The sequence below is a fragment of the Vombatus ursinus genome, unplaced genomic scaffold (assembly GCF_900497805.2).
Source record: "Vombatus ursinus unplaced genomic scaffold, bare-nosed wombat genome assembly UNPS02014973.1, whole genome shotgun sequence".
Taxonomy (NCBI): domain Eukaryota; kingdom Metazoa; phylum Chordata; class Mammalia; order Diprotodontia; family Vombatidae; genus Vombatus; species Vombatus ursinus.
In genome coordinates this window covers 2,366,595-2,387,524 of record NW_020954751.1, presented here as the reverse complement: position 1 = coordinate 2,387,524, position 20,930 = coordinate 2,366,595, and positions in this window count along the sequence as shown.

Here is a 20,930-nt window from a genome sequence, read left to right as displayed (position 1 = left end):
AAGGGACAATCATCTCTACCAACTGCAAACCAACTGCCACACACAGTACATGCAAGTCAGCCTAACTAAAGAAGCAAGACATTTACAAGGAGAGAAAGAAGGAACTGTACACCAGGCAACTCACACTATTGCCAATTTGACCACCATCTTTCCTTAGGCCTTGATGGAGAAAGCCCAGGACCCCAAACCTAAAAACTTTGGGAATGCTTTCAGCCCAATGCCTTCCATCTTCACCTTGGTAACCATATCTGTACAGATACAACCTGGTAATTGCTCCTGCAGGTGCTATAGCCACCATTACTGAAGACCCAGAAAAAAAAAGTTCTTTCCACCAAAGTGTTTGGCACTATCAAATGATTTAACCATTTAAGGTGATTTAATCAGTGAAAATGTCATTAAAGAAGAGGTATTACTATCCAATTTGCCCCTACACTCTACAGAACATGGCACTCTACCTTCTGACTTGAGGCCAAAAACTTCTATATATGTTGTCTCAGCCTTTAGAATGTGAGCCCCTTGAGAACAAGAGCTCTGTTATCTATTTGTATCCAGCAAGGTTTTTGCAGATAATAAGAGCTTTTCAAAGCATCTCTCTCTATTTCTCTCTATCCCTCTCTCACAAGCAATGAGCTCCCAATCATTAAAAGCAATGGCATTCTTTCAGTCCTTATTGTCTTTGACCTCTAGTTTTTTTTGAAACTACTGACCACCTCCTCTTACTAGGTCTATAACTACACATTTTTGCATCTATGAAAAGCATCAGAAACCATATTTAAGACAAATTGCATATAATATAGTTTGGTGGTTTGTTTTGTTTTGTTTTGTTTTGTTTTTGTGGGGTGGTGAGGATGTCACTCCCTTGGTAAAGACAAAAACTCCAGGTACGATGAGATTGATTCGAGGGAGGGTGCCTACCCATTCACCCCCAGAGGTATCAGGGTATTTGATAGCTTCCTGTTTAAATTCATTATTAATGATAACTAGGCACTAAAATCTATCATTTCTTCATGCTTAGCATTAAAAATGTCTGATTATTGGTTGTTTAGATAGGGTAACCCTTACAACATATAAATGGATATTTACAGCCAAGAGGTTGAAAGAGTATTTGAAGATGATTTCCCCTCTCCCAAAAAAAACACCCAATTGTCTGTCATGTTAGATCTGTAAGGGATCTTAGGGATAATCTACTCAAGCATTGAATTATACAGAAGAGGAGCTCAAGAACTCAAATAAGAGAAATGACTAACTGAAAAGTGAAAGTTCATTCAACTATTCCTGACATTGCAGCTTAGCTGAGATAGTCAAATGTAGGCACCTCTTAAAAACTCCCACCTTTAGAACTAGTTGAAACCTAGTTCTAAACTAGTTGAAACCTAGTTGAGCACCTTATCCAACTGACAGAAGGGAGTAGAATTCATGCCTAGCCACACATTTTCTTTCAGGTAGTTCACATTTTACCTCAATGATGGGTAAAAAAAAAAAAAAAACAATGGCACTCCCAAATCAGCAGCCCCTAGTCTCATGACTTCAGACAAGCAGGTAAGCAAGGATGGAAGCCACATCTGGCTTCAGGGCTGCAGGTTCCCCACCCTTGCCTTAGGTCTTTGTAGGTATATCCTGTCTCCAATCTCTTTCTCTGCCCCCACCTTTTCCACACCCCATCCCCCAAAGTTTAAGCCACTTCATAAGACAAATTTTGTTGAGGAAGAAAAGTCCATGGGTTGATGGAATCAGGAGCTGACTGCCCACTGGCTTTATTGCCCTTACTTTCACTACCCCTTTTCAAAAGCAGTCTATTCTAAGAAAGGAAGAATACCTAGGCCTACTGTGCTCTTCCCTGATCAAGCCACATCTGGATTATCATTATTCAGATCTGGATGCCACATTTTAAGAACATTGAGAAGTTAAAGAGTCTCCAGAGAAGGGTGACCTGGATGGTAAAGGACCATGAGGCCACATGATAAAGGAATGGGAAATGTTAAGCCTATCTAGGCTTGACAAAGCAGCTATGTATGCAGTACATAGGATAGAGTGCTGGGCCTGGAATCAGGAAGACCTGAGTTCAACTCCAGCCTCAGACACTTACTAGCTGTGTGATCCTGGACAAGTCACTTAACCCTTTTGGCCTCAATTTCTTCATCTGTAAAATGAGCTAGGTGAGGTCATGGCAAGCCACTTCAGTATCTTAGCCAAGAACACCCCAAATGGGGTCATGAAGAATCAGTCATGACTGAAAGACAAATACTTAGACAATAGAAGAATATTTATTGGCCATACATCTAGAAGTGTATTCTAATGTTTTTCCTGGGACTGATGTCTAGCTCACTGGCCTACATTTCACAGGCTCCATTCTAATGCATTTTTGAAAACTGGGATAATATTTGCTCTTCTCCAATTCTATAGTACCTCTCACATTCTATACCTTCTTTCAAAGATCTGACAGTGGTTCAGAAATTACATCTACCAGTTCTTCCAGTAGTTTTGAGTGTAGTTCATTTGGGTCAGTTCATATGACCTCTTTGGCTCCTTCTAATTCTAAGATTCCGGGATTCTGATCATCAAACTACTAAAAGTGAAAGTTTGAGGTACTCCACTTATCCCATTGCTTCTCTACCTTTTATTTTAGGATGTAGGTTCTGCTCCCCATCACCCTCTCTGATTTGATGTCATGAAATTATTCATTACTGAGGCTTCTGTGGCCAGCTTACACTCTGAGTACAGCTTATACTCTAATAGAATGAGTGCACAGAAATCTCCCTTGCCCACAAGTCACTCTCTTCATAGCTTCACATTTCACTGCCCAATTCATATAAAGAATTCAAGTTCATATGCTACTTTCATTAGCCCATTCATTGTTATCCATAGTTGAAGTCAAGATTTTGCTTTACCACCCACTACTTGAAGATCGATACTCTTTAAAAGTGGGAATTGTATGTGCAGTGGTCTATGAGTAAAAGTGGTTTGGCAAAGAGAACATTAGAGTCAGACCCCATTCCAACTCTGGTTATTTACTAGCTGTTTAATGTTAGGCAAGTAAATTAACCTCTCTGGACCTCAGGATTTTTATCTATAGAGTAGGAGAGTTAGCATGGCGTAGTAGATAGAGAGCATACCTCAGAGTCAAGATAGATCTGGGTTCAAGTCTTGCCTCTAAATTCTAGGGCCTTCCCTCTGTTGATTTTCTTCAATTTATCCTGTGTATAGCTTATTCATACATAATTGTCTGCATGTTGTTTTCTCAGTTAGACTGTGTTCCTCCAAAGCAAGAACTACCTTTTTTTTTCCCCTTTCTTTGCATCCCCAGAGCTTTGCATCCCACAATGCCTAGCTAAATGCCTGCTTAATGTTTGTTGACTGACCAACTAACTTACTGGCACATTCTGATTATTGACCCTTGGCAAGTCATTTAACTTCTCATTGCTCCAAACAACTGTCTAAGACTGAACAGGTGATAATCTACACTGGAAGAAGGATATTTCTGTACCAATGAAATCACAGCTCTGTTTCAACCCTCTTCCAAAATGACAAAAACAGACATAATAAGAAACATCATGTTAGGGAAACAGCACTTCTGACTATTGGCAGAAGACCTAATCCTGATTTGAATCCTAGTTCTGCCACCTGTATAAGCTTAGGAAAGTCATCTCACCTCTCTAGGGCTCAGTTATCTATTCTGTAAAATGGACTAGAAGATCTCCAAGCTTCCTTCCAATTCTAAAATTCCCTGATCCTTAAATTGACAGTTTGTTGGGTGGGAAGTCATTTTTTTCAACTGTGGATATGAGATATTTGTAATAGGCAGCAACCCCAAGAAGCCATGGGCCTGAGTCATGGCCCCTTACGTTGAACCATTCGTGCTCTGGCCCTTCTCTGGGGGAAATGTAGCCCATTGGAAGGGCATGGGATAGAAACCAATCCCCTTGCCTGTTCCTTTAGATGGCTCCTGATATGTGCTAAAAACTAAAATTTTATTAAATAGAACAGCTTGTGAGCTTTTGTATCAATAACTCATGTAAGTTTTCAGAGCCTTATTATTTCTAAGTGCTCCATTTATACTCAGTAATGGGTGTGCCAAAGGCTTGGCTTGGTAGCATGAAAAATGTGTCAGCAGAGTGTTTGCAGCAATGGCAAAGCAAGGAAATTTTGTCAATAAGATGTCAACAAAGACACCAGAGGATGAAAGCATTCCCAAAGTGGGGTGTAAGGAGACACTTGGGGTATAAAATAGAAGCAGAGCAGCTAAGAAGAAATCAACAGCCAAAGAATAGGCGTCTGAAAGAAATAGTGAAAGGCAGAGACCTAGAGATCAGTCTTCAAGTATATGAGCAGCATAATATCACAGAGCTAAAACAGAAGGAAATCAGTCAAACCCCATCATTCCACCTATGACGACACTGAAACCCATGACATGAGTAATAAGTTACCAAACTGGGACTTGAACTCAGTTCCTGGGACTCCCAGTTCAGCTCACTTTTAACTGTGCCAGGTGAGAAGCTGATGAAAAATATGCTGAATCTCATCGTACCAAGCTCAATGCAATTGACCATAAGGATCCTGAAGGGATTAATCTGGGAACCATGGCAAACCACTCCAGTACCTTTGCCAAGAAAACCCCAGATGGGGTCATGAAGTGTCAAACATGACTGAAACACACCCGAACAGCAACAACATGTCCTTTGAGGGTAAAAATTAGCTATTCATGGATCTTTATTCTCTCCTTTCCACATTTTTATTTGTCCTGAGATATAGCCCTGATTTATCTTGACCAAATGATTTTTGTGAGGGAATCATTCCTTCACCATGCTGATCAGTATAAAGATTTTCCCTTGGATTCAGGTGATGGTGGGAGAGCAAACTCTTAATCAGGGAGCAGAAATACATCCTGAACATGACCTTTCCCCTTCAAGTTAAACCACGGGTGGTTAGGCACCAAATGGGCTACATATATAATCTAAATTAATTGGCTTTTTGAGCACTAACTCACCACAGAATGATAAAGTGAATAGAGAGCTGACCTCAAAGTCAGGAAAACCTATGTTCAAGCCCCTCTTCTGATCTGTACTGGTTGTCTCAACCTTTGGTGATTGGCAACCAATACTATAGGTAGCAGAAAAGATGTTAACCTGAATTGGTAGGAGTTTTTTTTTTCATTCTGGACTTCCAAGAGCCCAAATGGTGGAGTAAGAAGTATGTTGCTCACACCCTCCCTGACTGACCTCTAAAAACCCAGAAAACATCACTCCAGAAAAAAACATAGAACAGCTGAGCTAGCAGAAAGATGGGGTGCAGCAGTCTTGTAGCCCAGGGAGCTTGGGGGATTAATGGTAAAGGTCCCTCTTGCTCTGGTGGAAGGGGAGTAGTACAGGATGAGATGCATCCCAGTAAGCTAGTGGCAAGCCCCACCTCATCAAACCAAAAGAAGATCCTGAGCCCCAGGGTGAAGCAGGCAAGGGCCAACACCAAGGGAACTCCCCCCAGTGCCTTGGCACAGGCAGTGGAACCAGTGGACTACAGCTGGCATCATCCAGCAGCCAAACCTCCTGGTCCTTCATCACAACTCCAGGAGGCACAACTCTAGATGGGCAGGCATCCTCTAGCAGTCAAACTTTCCAGTACTTCAAAGGGGCCCAGGTGAGCAAGCTTCCTCTAGGGGCCAGACTCCCAACCCCAGCCCTACCCCAAGAGCTTCAGTGTTACTGACCCCAGCTGCCAGGGAAGCTGCCAGACTCCTACAGCCTGCAGCTGCCAGAACCAGAGAGCCCAGCACACAAAGGCAATGACAAGGTCCCTGGCCCCCAGCACTGACCCCAGCTTAGGTCAGTGCCCTTTGTACTCCATCAGGACGGCTCAACTTAAAAAACCAGGAAATAGGCAAACAACATGAGCAGAAAGCAGAAATGGACAATGATTATAGATTCTTACTATGGGGACAAGGAAGATCAAAATACAAATTCAGAAGAGGACAACATTGTCAATATACCCACATCTGAAACCTCAGAGGGGAATATGAATTGGTCTCAAGCCCAAAAAGCCTTATTAGAAGAACTCAAGAAAGTTTTAAAAGCCAAAAAATAGAGGTAGAAGAAAAATTGAGAAAAGAAATGAGAGGTATGCAAGAGAGAGTCAATAGCTTGGAAAAGGAAATATAAAATTTACTGTAGAAAACAAGTCCTTAAAAAGCAGAATTGGCCAAATGTAAAAGGAGGTACAAAAACTCACTGAAGATAAGAACTCCTTAAAAAGTAAAATGGGCCAAATGGAAAGGAAGGTATAAAATCTAATAGAAGAAAACAATTCATTAAAAATTAGAATTGGTCAAGTGGAACCTAATGACTCTATGAGACAGCGAGAATCAGTCAAACAAAATCAAAAGAATGAAAAAATAGAAGAAAATGTAAAATACCTCATTGGCAAAACAACCAACCAGGGAAATAGATCCAGGAGAGACCATTTAAAAATTATTGGTCTACCCAAAAGCCATGATGAAAAACAATAGCCTGGACAGCATCTTCCCAGAAATTACCAAGGAAAACTGCCCTGAGGTCCTAGAACCAGAGGGTAAAATAATCATCAAAAGAATCCACTAATCACCTCCTGAAAGAAATCCCAAATTGAAAACACCAAGGAATATTATAGTCAAATCCCCAAATTTTCAAGTCAAAGAGGGAGTGTTTTCACAGGTCCAGAACCTATCCCTATTCTCCACTATTACCAAAATCCATATCTTCTCTAGCCTTGATCTCTGCCTGAGCTCCAACTATATATGTAGAATTGGATGTCCACTTGGATGTCCTGTAAACAACTTCATATCCAACCTATCTAAAAGGATATTCATATCTCCATATTACTCCCTTTTGTGCATCCTCCATTCTAATAAAACTGGTCTTCTCACTGTTTCCTACCCACAACATTACATTTCTAGTATCTCTGTGCCTTTACATAGGTGCATTCTCCATGTCTGGTAAGTACCAATTTTCACCTGTTTCTCAGAATCCTTAGCTTCCTTCTAAGTGCCACCTTCCTTCAGATGCCACCTCCTTCACAAAGTTTTTCTTGATTGTTTCAGTTGTCAGTGTTCCACCATACCCCTTAAAATTACTTCATATCATTTTGAATATATAGGGTGTCCCATAAGTCATAGTTCACTTTTAAGCTTCAATAGAATTTTGGGACACACTACGCTTTGTATTTACTTACATGTGTGCATGTTGTATGAAAAATGTAATATCCTTGGGGGTGAAGATGTTTCATTTTTGTTTTTGTATACCCAGAATCCACCACATTGCCTTGCAGATAGTAAATGCTTCATTAATGTTTGTGGGGTTGAGTTCTTCACAAAACCTACATGCTTTCCCTGCCACATTTCTTTTGAAGCCATTACAATCAAGAAACTTCTTCCAAGCATCCAAACTCAAAACTTCCTTGCCTTGTCATTGTTGCAAGTATTCTGCTAACACTTTGTCATGATACCCAGCCAAGCTTTTGTCACACCCATTCTTGATTTACCCACCCTTCACTCTTTTTCTCACTCCCTCTTTCAATCAGTTGTACTGAATTCTTTCAAATTTATCTTTACAAAGTAATGCCAGTCAGTCCCTTCTTGCTACAATGATTCAAGTTTTCATTGCCAAGTACATGTACTCTTATGATAACTTCCTAATTTGTCTCGCTGACTCCCCAGTTCATCTCTATCCCAATTCACTTCTTACAGAGCTGTAGGTAAGCTTCCTAGTATCCCGATCTTATCATGGCATTCTTCAGTTAAGGAATCTGCAATTGCTCCTCATTGCTTACTAATAAATTCTAAGAAGATTCTGGCACTAAAAGAACACCAGAAACTGAATTTCAACCCCTTTACATCCATCTAAGAAGCATGGAATCTCAAGGTTAGAAGGGAACTTAAATGCCTTCTGATCCCAACCCACACCTAAACAGAAATCAACTAATCAATCAACAAGAATTTCCTAAGTGATCACTGTGTGTCAGGCACAGGACTAAGGAGAGACAAAGGAAAAGAAAAAAAACACAAGGAAAAAACTGTATTACATCACATTCAAGTGTCATTATTTGGTCAACACAACACCCAGGTGATGCTTGAAGATCTGCTGCCTGCCCCTTTCAACTAGTGATTGGAAATCATTACCTCCCAATGCAACTGATTCTATTTTTTAAAAAAAAATCACATTGTCAGAAAGTTTTTTTTTTCCTTTTTTTGTAATAGGTAGCCCTCCACAGATGCAACAGGGTTTTTACTCATTGTTGTCTTAAACCAGTCTTTGGTTCCTTTTGCCTTCTACCAGCAGTTCCCTATCCTTTTTTTTAAATTAATCAATCAACATTTATTAAACACCTACTATGTGCCAGGCACTGTGCTAAGCTCTGATCAGTTGTTTACAAATCTTGTTGATTCTCCCTAAATATCTCTTACATATATTCCCTTCTCTTTACTCACTCCACAACCACCATCTCATCACCTCTCACATGGACAATTGCAAGAGTCTACTAACTGGTCTCCCTGCATCCCTATGTACTCAATCCTTAACAGAGCTGCCAAACTGATATTCCTAAATCACAGGTCTGACAATATCACTCCTTAGATCAAGAAACTTTAACTGTTTCCTGTTCCTAAAATTAAGTCCTTAGTTTGACATTTAAAATCCTTTATATTCTGTCTTTCTTATCTTTCTAAACTAATGACACACTCCTCCCTTTCCCATGCTCCATAATCCAATCAAACTGGCTTGCATGCTATTCCAAACACATTCCATCTCTTGCCTCTCTGCCTTCACACAAGTTTCACTGCATGCCAGGGATATCCTCCCTTCTCTACTCTTTGTCTCGGAAGCTCAAGCTTACTTCAAAGTTCCCCTTCTGCTTCCTTCAAGAAACTTTTTTTTTGAGGGGCAGCTAGGTGTCGCAGAGGGTAGAGCACTGGCCCTGTAGTCAGGAGGACCTGAGTTCAAATCTGGCCTCAGACCAGACACTTGATACTCACTAGCTGTGTGACCCTGGGCAAGTCATATAATCCCAATTGCCAAAAAAAAAACCCTTTTTTATTTCCGTCCCCCTTCAATCATTTTATATGTATTTTGTTTATGGCTTGTATTTTCTTATCTATAAACATGTTATATTTCCTCCTAGTAGAATTCAAGTACCTTAAGGGCAGAGACTGTATAAATTTACAGGTAATCAAGGTATCTCCCATCAGCCTTTTCAATCCCCTTCAGTGGCTGAAGAATGCTGGAGAAAGTCATATAAAGTTGTTGATAAAATGGCTCTCTCTCTCTCTCTCTCTCTCTCTCTCTCTCTCTCTCTCTCTCTCCCTCCCTCCCTCCCTTAAATTCTAAGAAAAATGTCCATACTTGCCTCCACTTCTTTCTCACTCCTCAACCCTTTCAATTTTTTTACTTTTTATTCCCTCATTTGACTAAATTTATTCCTTTCAAAGTTATGAATGATCTTTTAATTGCCAAATAGTGTAGTCTTATAAAGTGCTTAGCAGAGTCTCTGGCACAGAGTAAGTGCTTAATAAATGCTTATTCCCTTCCCCAATCTGTTGCATTTGACACTGATGACTCCTTAACTTCATGGATGCTCTCTCCTCTTAAGATTTGTGTGGCTCTCCTATCTCTTAGTTATTTTCTTACCTGTCTAACTGCTCCTTTCCAGTCTCTCTTGTTAGTTATCATTGAAATTATACCCACTAAGTGTGGATATTCCACAGAGCTCTGTCCTAGGTTCCCTGACCTTATCTCTCTAAACTTTCTCTTTTTGAAATCATCAGTATCCATGCTCCCAGATCTATATATTCTACCCATCTCTTCCCTGAGCTATCTTCCATCACCAGTTGTCTATTGAATATTTTAAATTGTCTATCCAAGAAACATCTCAAAATCAAAATATCAATAGTGGAACTTCTCTTTTCCTCTCAAATCCATCCTTTTTCCAAATGGCCATATTTCTATTGAAGGCAGCATGATTCCTCTGATTTCCCAAGTTTCTAATATGGCCATTATACTTGACTCACCCCTCTCCCTCAATCCACATATCAAATAAACCACTTGTAAAATTATTTTTACCTCCAAAACATCTCTCACATTTGACACCTTATCTCTAACTACATAGCTACCATCCACTTCATTTCAAGACCTCATCATCTCTTGCCTACAGTATTGAAATGGCTACCTAATTGATCTCACATTTTTCCACACTTCAGTCCATCTTCCACACTGCTGCCAAAGTGATTTTCCTTAAATAGAAATCTGAAAATATAAACTTTTGTTTCCAGCTTTTAAAGTCCTTCACTGCCGTGCCCCAACCTATCTTTCTAACTTCATTGCAAATTACTTCTTTCCCCACATTCTCTAATCAGGCCAAACTGGCCTCTCTGTTTCTTACATATTCCATCTACCACATGCATAACTTTGTACGGTTATATCTTAAGCCTGGGATTCACTCTCTCCTCACCTCTTCCTTATGAATTTCCCTCTTCCATAAAAATGAAGCTCAAGAACCACTTTTGACATAAAACCTTTTTTGAGCCCCTTAATGGACAGTGCCTTCACTTTCAAACTACCTTTTATCGAACTAATTTGCATTTATTGTATTTATATTCTGTATATACTTATATATGTTCTTATTGTCTACCCAGTTAGAATATAAAGCTCTTGCAAGTATATATTATTCAATTCACTATATCTGTTACCTAAATCCTAACACAGTGCCTGATCCATAATACATATTTAATAAATATTATTGACTGAAATGATTGATTCAAGTATCAAATGTCATCACAGACCCAAAGCGCAGAGATTTATATAAACTGTTTGCCTAAAAAATCATGTCCTTCCAGGACATCCCTTTGCTTCCTATTGGGTATGGCAAACAGTAGATTATATTCTTTTATCCCAACTCCTAGCACAGTGCCTGGAACATAGTGGGTATTTAATAAATATGTATTAATTAAGACTTCATCTCAAGATTTAAAAAAAGACCATTGACAATATCTAAAGTACCATGCGACAAAGGAAATCAGTCACTGGCAAGTACTCATATTACCACAAGCTACCTTGACTTTTTCTACCCTCCTAGGGCACAGAGAGTTAGAAATAAACAGCACTGATGCCAAGTTTAATTTAGATATGTTGTAAATATTGGAATAGAAACTTGACCATCATCACAAAAACAGTGAGTCTGATGGGTCAGAAAGTCTCTATTGCTTGACCAAGAATTTGGGTCAACCCAGGAATCATGAGAAAGAACCACATAGAACAAGGCCTGGAAAATCATTGAACCAATTTTCAAGCCACTAGTCAAGCAAAGAGACCAGACTATGACTTGAGAGTCGAGATAAACTCCCTTCATTATCAGCAGCTAAGATTCAAAGGCTACTTTTCCCCCCTGGATACTCTCCTCCTTTCAATTAACAAGTTTGGAAACTCCATAACTCTCTTTCTTTCCCAAATTAAATCTTCCTAATGGAGAGAATAAAATATCTCAGAGAGGGCTGTCAGAGTGGGGTCACGTTTAGCTTAGCAGCAAGATCAAGAGAAGTATTGCTAGCTACCATAACCCTGGCAGGACAGGGCGTGGTATTTGGGTACTCCAGCTCTTCTGGTCTATTCTCGCTTTCTTCTATTTTCCCCTTCCCTTCCATTTCCATTTTCCTAGAATCATTTTTGAAATTCATATTTTTATCTCATTGTCACCATACCTCCACCAGAAAAGGCACAGGCAATAAATCAACAAGTGTTTATTAAAATAATTACTATGTTTCAGGCACTGTGTTAAGTGGAATACTTGTAAAAAGCAAAAAGAAAATCAGCCTCAACCCTCAAAGAGCTTACATTGGGCAAAAGATACAAATAAAAGAAAGCTAAAATTATGAGAGGAAGAAGAATGGAGAGAAGATATACATGTAGGAATATAGTGGAGAAAGAAGTCCAAAGACTCAAGAGGGTAGTACAGAGAGGAATGAAAGAGCAAACATGGTTGGCCTGGGCACTTTCCTTAAAATGGAGGTTATGAGATGAAATGATAAATGAGAGGAAGGGGCCATAGGATGAGATGACTTTCCAATCCAATAAACATTTATTAAGCACATACTATATGCCAGGCACTGTGCTTACAGTTAATAAAAAAAAGAAAGAAAGAAAGCCCCTACAGTTGAGGAGCTTCACTCTAATGGAAGGAAGATGACATACAAAAGGAGGCAGGGAAGGGGGGAGGGGAGGAAGATACCAGCAGGTATCTTTTTCCATACAGTTGAAACTAGGCAGAGCAGCAGATGCAAAGTGAAGTGAGTTAAGAGTAGTTTCTTTCCTCCTAGGAAGGCCATCTTGTTCTGTGGAATTGGAACCAGGCAGAGCAATAGATGGAGAGTAGAGGGTGAGAAAGCTTCAGAGACATGGTGGGGAAAGAAATCCAGAGAGTTGATAGTGGACCCTAGAGAGTATATCACTCATCTATAGGATTCCAGAAGACTCACAATTACGTTTAGTCAAAATCTGTCTCCTCTTTGTAACTTCCAGCTTTTGTTCCTAATTTTGCCCTCTCAAGCCAATGAGAACTAGGCTCTCTCCATCACTACAGGAAGGCAATGTTATACAGAGAAAAGAGAACTAGATTTGAAACCATCTGATTCCTACATCAACTGCTTACCTGTATAACCTTGGATAACTTACAAATTTTGCGGTACTCAATTTCCTCATCTATCTGTAAAGTCATGTGGCCCAAGAGTAGAGAGGGTCCTATCCTACAAAAGGACTCTTTGAGTTCCTCTTTGAAGAACCATGACCCCAGAGAGGGAAATCAGATTCTCTTTGGCTCATTATTCCCCCACCCCAGAGCCCTGTGGAAAATGTCTTAAAGCTCAAGTTAGACCCAGGTCTAAGTTCTCCCCTAAAATGAATTACTCAAGATGCAAAGGAGATCAGGTATAGGACAGCTATTTGTTTCCTCCACTATAAAAGAAATACTTAAAATACAAAGACTCATCAGTGTTAATTGACAAACAAATAAAACATGAAACAGTAACACATCACAACTATTCTACTGCGCTAAGAGCTTGATACCTAAAACATCAAAATATGAAATATTCGATGGTATTACTAGATAGGCAACACACTTTCACCTAAGATGTTTACTGTCTGAGCAATGCACTCAAGGTCCACATCTTTTGGCCAGCCCAGTGTATATACATGTATTGTCTTCCTGCCAGAAGTCATTTTTTCCCCTCTGGGAAGAGTGTGGCTGCAGGGAAAACCTGCTTCAAGGCAGCAGTCCATAACTGAAGAATCTTTGTTGCAGTTGTTTAGTAATGTCTGACTCTCCATGACCCCATTTGGAGTTTTCTTGGCAAATATATTGGAGTGGTTTGCCATTTCCTTCTCCAATTCATTTTACAAATGAAGAAACTGAAGCAAATAGGGTTGAGTGCCTTGCCATGGGTCACACAGCTAGTAAGTTTGAGATCAGATTTGAACCTAAGTTCTCCTGACTGCAGGGCCAAGTACTCTATCCACTGAACCACTTAGCTGCCCTGAAGAACCTAGGAACTCCTAATCTCCCAAGGTAGCCAAAAGGCTCAAAAAATCCATCTCTCTCAATTATTGTTGAGTCACCTATCTTCAGGGAAAGAAAAACAAAGCAGAAGGGGATGCTAAGGCCTTGAGATCCAGTTTCATGCTCACATGGATAGCACATGCTTTTAACTCCATGTTTAAGTAGCCACCATTCCTACCGGGAGGGAGAGAAAGAGGGGAGAGAAAATCAACTCATCATGGGAAATTCAAGGTACAATTATAAAATTCCCAAGTCATATACTCAGAAGAGAGAAAGAAAGTAATGGAAGTAGTTGTTTCTTCCTTTAAGTCTACTAAATAGGTGAATCTTCCTGCTCAATGACCAATCCTCTTTGGCACAGACATGAGCCACCACCACAACAGGAACCATGGGACTAACCAGCCTAGGACTTTTCTTTCATCATCCCAAAGCCCAAGTCATTGGAGATTACTAAGAAGGAGCTGTGTCATCCCAGAGCAAATGTCCCCCAGTCCTAAGCCAAAGCATGTATCACTGAAAGTGGCTCTAGTAGAAGCTCAGGTTTGACCCAAGGCCTGAGCCTAGGATCTAATGGAAGGAGTCAGTGCTCAAAATTCAGGTCCATTACTTCTGTTAAATGGGAAAATGAGGAGATTGAACCAGATGAACTCAGCGGTCATCTAAGTTTCTTTCTGGCTCAAATCTGTAATCCCTCCCTCTAATCCTTTGGCAATTTAAGATATTTGAAAATAGTTGGAGACAGTTTTTAAATCTCTTCTAAGACTTTTCTTCACTTAAGCTAAAGTCCCTATTTACTTTAACTGATCCTCTGATGGCACAGTATCCAGGCCTCAAACTACTGCTAGTAGTAGTTTGGCACAATTTTTCAATGTTCTTCCTAAAATGTAGTGCCCAGGTCTGAATGCAAGTCTCCAGATCTGGCCCAACTGGGGAAAAACACAGTGTGACTTATATTCCTCATTCTGGTTGCTGTTCTATTAATACATCCTGAGATTACTTTCATTTTCTTAGCTTCTGTGTCAAACTTGTTAACTCATATTAAGCTTGCAGTCAAAACCCTGAACTGTTCCTTATACAAACTATTATCTAGCCATACATCCCTCATCCTGAACTTGTGTTTGCATGTGTGTGTGTGTGTGTGTGTGTGTGTGTGTGTGTGTGTGTGTGTGTTCTAACCAAAATATGTCAGGCTTTATTTTTATCTCTTATTAAATTTGGTCTATTGTTATAGTTTGTCAAAATCTTGTCATCCAAAATGCTAGCTATCCCTCCCATGTTTGCGTCATCTGTAAATCTGATAAATACACCATCTCTGCCTACATTCAAGCCATTGTTTAAAACATTGAACAATACAGAGACAAGGCACTTGAATAATCACAGCTCTTTGAGGATCAGTTTGGTTCAGTTGTTTTAGTCAAAAATGTTTTCTACTATCCCTTCTCACTCTGGTTCATGTATTTCCTCACAAATCTAAGATCTATATCTCTAAACTATTATTGTGGAGTGGGGTCCAGTCAATCCCAAAAGAGACACTTACCATATAGCCAATTTGCTTGAACCTAAGGTCAGTAAGACTTTGGATCAAACCTTAATTCAGGGGCAGCTAGGTGGTGCAGTGGATAAAGCACCGGCCCTGAAGTCAGGAGGACCCGAGTTCAAATCTTGGCCTCAGACCTAACACTTGACACTTACTAGCTGTGTGACCTTGGGCAAGTCACTTAACCCCGATTGCCTCACTAAAAGAAAACAAAAAGAAAACCTTGATTCAGACCTTTTTGTTTATATCATTAATTTAAGTAATATTTATTAAGAACCTACTTAAAAGCATGGACAGCATGTACTAGGCATACAGCCAGATGTAAACTTTAGAAAAGATACATTCCTTGCTATCATGGAAATTGTTCAGTCATTTCAGTTGTGCCTGACTCTTCATGACTCCATTTGGGGTTTTCATGGCAAAGATACTGGAGTGGTTTGCTATGTCCTTCTCCAGCTCATTTTACAGGTGAGTAACTGAGGTTCACCTGCAGAGATTAGAAGTAAATGGGTGAGCCAAAAATAACTACAATACATAATATTATTTAAACTCTTTAGAGCTAAGACATGGTACAGTGGGTAAAGAGCAGACTTCGGTGTCAGAACAGCCCAGGTTCAAATTGTGCCTCTGATATAGCTTGACTGTATCACTTGGAGTCACTCCCTTAAACCTCTCAGTGTCTCAGGAAACTCTCAAAAATGCTAAGGTATAGAACAATTGCTGTTCTGCATTAGTCAGACAGTTTCCTTCTCAGAGAGCTCCCTACAATGATTAAATCACAGGCACAAACCACATTTCAAAAAGTGCCTTTAAAAAGTACAAAGGAAAGCATTTTCTGAAGTCCAAGTGGGGAAGAAAGGTCATCGGCAACTGAGGGAATCACGGAGAAATCATGGAGGAGATGACATTTGATTGGGGTTTTAAAGACAGTTAAGTCATCTGCTTTTACCTTCAGGAGTGATTTCAGCACTCAAGCCAAAAGGAGCATCAGTCATAGGACTTGGTCCCCGCCTTGTCCCTGTGATCCTTGACTTAGGACACCAAGACTTTTGGTACACCCTGCATATAATAATTACTCACGTTTATAAAGAGATTTAATATTTGCAAAGTATTTCCCTTCCAACAATTCTGTAAACAGGTATTATGACTATTATTATACTCATTTTACAGATGGGGAAACTGAGGTTCAAAGTTGTTTAACTTCTTGTAGAGTGAGGATTTGAACCTTGACCTCATGACATGTCTTATTCCATACTTGCCACCCGTGGGTATGCATTCTTCCTCCCTTAATAGAGCCACTGGGTCCATTCCTAGCTATGGACCTTCTGGAGCCCAATTATTTGAGGTTACTGGTACCTTCCTTAAACTTCCCCAAGGGCCTTAGTGAACCCACTCAGCTCATGTACTAATTCAATAACTCCTTATTAACAGAGTGAGGTGGTAATTTTAGCCCTTAAAATTTTTCATTCAGAATGTCACTAATTAGTTATGATAATTAGCTGTATTGTAGCTCTCTATTTCCCAGTTGGGAGCAGCAGAGCTGAGTACTTATAACCATCTCCACATGCTTGAAAATAGAACCAAGGATCTTGATGAGGAAGCAGGTCCTCTGAGCTAAGGAAAATACATTGAAACTGTGACTTTTTTTTAAAGTCTCACTTAGCACCATTTTTGCTTTCCACACTAATTGGTACATGGGTGAGAGCTCCCTAATACTTTTGTGAGGGCTGGGATTTGCAAATCATTTTATAAGAACATTTTTAAATACTATTAAACCTAGAGACATAGTGAAAGATTACTCTGGGGTGATCCTTATCATGAATCTTTTTTGATCAAGGTGCTTCTTCTCCAAAGGTATTGGCCTGAGGAAAGTAGAGAGCAGAGTGATTTGGGGCTACTGGTGAAAGGTAAAGCTAAGGTCACCAGTTTCATCTGGACCTTTTCAATTGATTTGTTTGATCATGTGAAACATTATGAGGGGATTGAAATAAGTTCTTTTTAAGTCAACTCCACATAGATATGTAGATAGATAATAGATCCATAAAGACAGACAGAAAGACATATGGATAGAGAGAGAGAGAGACAAAGTGAAGGAGACAGAGAGTTTGTGTGTATGTGAGAAAGAGAGAGAAAGAGAGAGAAACAGACAGGCTGTTTATTCAGGAGAGATTTTTGTAGCTAGATATACAGATCTGGGAATCATCTACATAGAGAAATCATAATTACACCCACAGAAGGAAGGGAAGGAAACAAACATTTATTAAGCCTTCACTATGTGCCAGGCACAGTGCTAAGTGCTTTACAAATATTATGTTATCTGATCCTCACAACAACCCTAGGAGGCAAGTGTTATTATTATCTCCATTTTACAGTTGAGAGCAGACAGAGGTTAACTGACTTGCCCAGAGTCACACAGCTATTAAGTGTCTGGAGCTGGATTTGAACTCAGGTTTCCCTCACTCCAGGCCCATTGCTCTATCCATTGTACCGTTTAGCTGCATCTAGGAGTCACCAGTTGAGAGAGTGTACAGAGAAAAGAGAAGACTGTGATCAGAGCCCTTGGACACCCACAGTTAATGAGTGTGATATGGATAATGAGATGTAAAATAGAATGAAAAAAGAGTGATCAGACATGTAGGAGCAGAATCAACATATAGGCGAGTCACCACAACCCAGAAAGGAGAAAATCTAGGACTAGTGGCTGGTCAATAATGTCAAATGCTGCAGTGAAGTTGAGGAGAATTAAGACTGAGGAAAGATCATCAAATTTGGTTTTTAAAAGATTTGTCATTGGTAGTTCCGAAGAGAGTAACTTCGGTTGAGAGAGGAGTCAAGGATAATAAGAAGATTGAAAACCTAAGAAATTAGAAGAATGGTGTTACCTTCCAAGGAAACAAGAAAATTCAAAATAAGGGTTGGTATGGACAGGAAAAAAGGGTGCAATCCCAACCTATTTAGCTATTCATCCTGGGCTACGTAGTATCTTCCACTGGCAAATGAAAAATGAAGGAAGAGCTTATTTACCGGCCACTGTCACTGAGCACAGAACCTGCTTCCATGGTAATGTAGGACACAGTATGGGAATGTTGTGGTATATAGGGTAGCAATGCCCAAGTTGGGTTGGCACATAATCACCCTGAAGGGTCTAAGACCAAGGCAACTACCCAGAAGCCAGTGGTGGGAGGCAATAGAATGGAGAAATGTTGAAATAAGTAGTATAATTGTATTGGAGAAAAATCCATCATTGATTAGGAGTGGGAGGAATCCCCTCTGATCATAGACCCCTTAAGTTCAAGACTTAGTCCTCTTAGGGGTAGCTAGGTGGCACAGTAGATAAATCTCTGGCATTGGAGTCCAGGAGGACCTGAGTTCAAATCTGGCCTCAGACACATGACACATACTAGCTGTGTGACCCTGGGCAAGTCACTTAACCCCAATGGCCTAAGTAAAAAAAAAAAAAAAGACAGTCCTCTTGTGGGGTGAGGGGAAATTCCACTTGTCTCACAGCAACCTAGAGGTCCATAGCCACTATTTTTGGAAACCACTGCTACAGGGAACTTGCAGTAAAAGAACAACTTCTATCGATGTAAATTAGCACCCAACCAAGGAACTCATGATTCTGAGGCTTCTCACTCTCCCCCCCCTCCTCTTCTTCCTCCTCCTCCTCCTCTTCCTCCTCCTCCTCTTTTCCTCTTCTCCATCTATATGTATATGTGTTTACACATATATATCACTTCAACATACATGATACAGAGCTGTGATTTTATCACATGGAAACTGTCTCTACTCTCTTCAAGTTGGCAAACAACCTCTAACTTAAACTTTTAGAGAGATGATTGGGATACAGAGAGTTTGAGTAACTTGCCCATGATGAAACAGCTAGTATATGTCATACATGAGACTGAAACCGAGGTCTTTCTGACCACAAGACTGACCCTATAGCCACTGGGAGTGGGTGGAGAGGAATAAGCATTTAGTGCCAGCTATATGCCAGACACTGCACTAAATGCTTTTACAACATCTCATTTGATCTTGATAACAACTTCACAAGTTAAGAGCTGTTCTTATCCCCCATTTTGTAGTTAAGAAAACAGAGGCAAAAGAGCTTAAATATTATGCTTAGGGTCAAGTAAGTGTCTAAGGCTAGATTTGGAGTCAGGACTTCCTGACTACAGACCCAGTGCTCTGTGAACTATGGCGCCACCCAGCTACACTAAACCATGTTGCCTTTCACATGCCCACATATACAGATCCAGATAAAGACACAGCTATAGCTAGAGATGTCTTTTTTTCAGTGCAGTCAAGTATCTAATAATGTCACCACTAATTCCTTATTATGAACACTCCTTTTTTCTTATTTCAACAAATTGTCATATAGTTTTTCCCCGCAAAGTTTTGATGTATTCGATGTCTGCAGAAGCCACCGAGATCCCAAAATAGTCAAGCCAGCTGGGTTTTGCCCTTAGCAAAGCTGTTCTATCATTTTCTCAGTCCTCTGCTTTACACACACAGCTCTGATGCCAGTATGTGCATTTTTAACTGATGAGAACTTTTTCAACTCTTTAATTTTTAAAGAGCTGCAACCATCACCACTCCTCCAGAGCAGACATTACCTATTATGTATTTGGCACATTTGGAGGTTTCTCTTTCCTCTTCTTGTTGCTTAAAAACAATAATTTGCATTAAAATGAGATCCTTGCAACTTCAGCATTTATCTGCCCTTGTTGCATGATTCTCTCCCAGGAACCAAAGACCTCTATTCATGAGCCTGCTGTGTAATTACAAACAGAGAAAGACTTGTGATGTCACCTGGAAGCCAAATATACTGTTGAGGAATGAATAAGTGAGTTATAAGGGCAGAGATCCTGCACCCAGAAGCCCATCCTGTAGGTCAGGAACATTACCTACTAAGCCAGAGGTTCTTACCTTGGATTCTGAGAACCTGGGTTTTTAAGTATTTTGGTAAATGTATTTTAATATAATTAGTTCACTTTATAATCCAGAGTATTTTATTTTATTCGCTTTCTGACCACGTTTTATGCGCTATTTTGATAAGAGGTCCAAAGGTTTCACCAGACTGCCAAAGGGGTCCTTCACACATACTCTTTCTCTTTGTCTCTCTCTCTCTCTCTTGCTCACTCTCTCTCTCTCATACACACACATACACACTCACATACACACACACATACACACACACTACTAAACATTTCTCATAATGGATGATTATGACAGTCACAGTGATAATTTATTGTCATGTACCTAATCTATACAGAAGAACATAGTTTTTCTCCCACAATACTGTTATTACTTCTATTTAGTGATAGCAATAACAGCTTAGATTTAAATAGAGCTTTATGGCTACAAAGTACTTTCATACATTATCATATTCAATCCTCTCCATGAGGCAGTGTGGCACAATAGAAAGCTCCAGATGGGGTTCTCAATCTGATATTTATGATCTCCCTGTCTCTGAGAAAGTCTCCAAAGTTCCATTTCCTTGTCTATAAAATGAGGTGATTAGACGAGATGAGCATTTAAGTTGTAAATTGATAAATCTATGATCTTTATATTGAATCATATTTATCTATATTCATGCCATATCCTACTTTCTAACCATCCCCTTCACATGTGCCCTCAAGAGAATGTAAGATCTTTGCAGGCTGGATTTAGGTCATTTTTCGTCTTTGTGTCTCTACATCCTAGCCATTGCTTAGATGCATTAAATAGGAAAGAAGGAAGGAAGGAAAGAAGGAAGGAAGGAAGGAAGGAAAGAAGGAAGGAAGGAAGGAAGGAAGGAAGGAAGGAAGGAAGGAAGGAAGGAAGGAAGGAA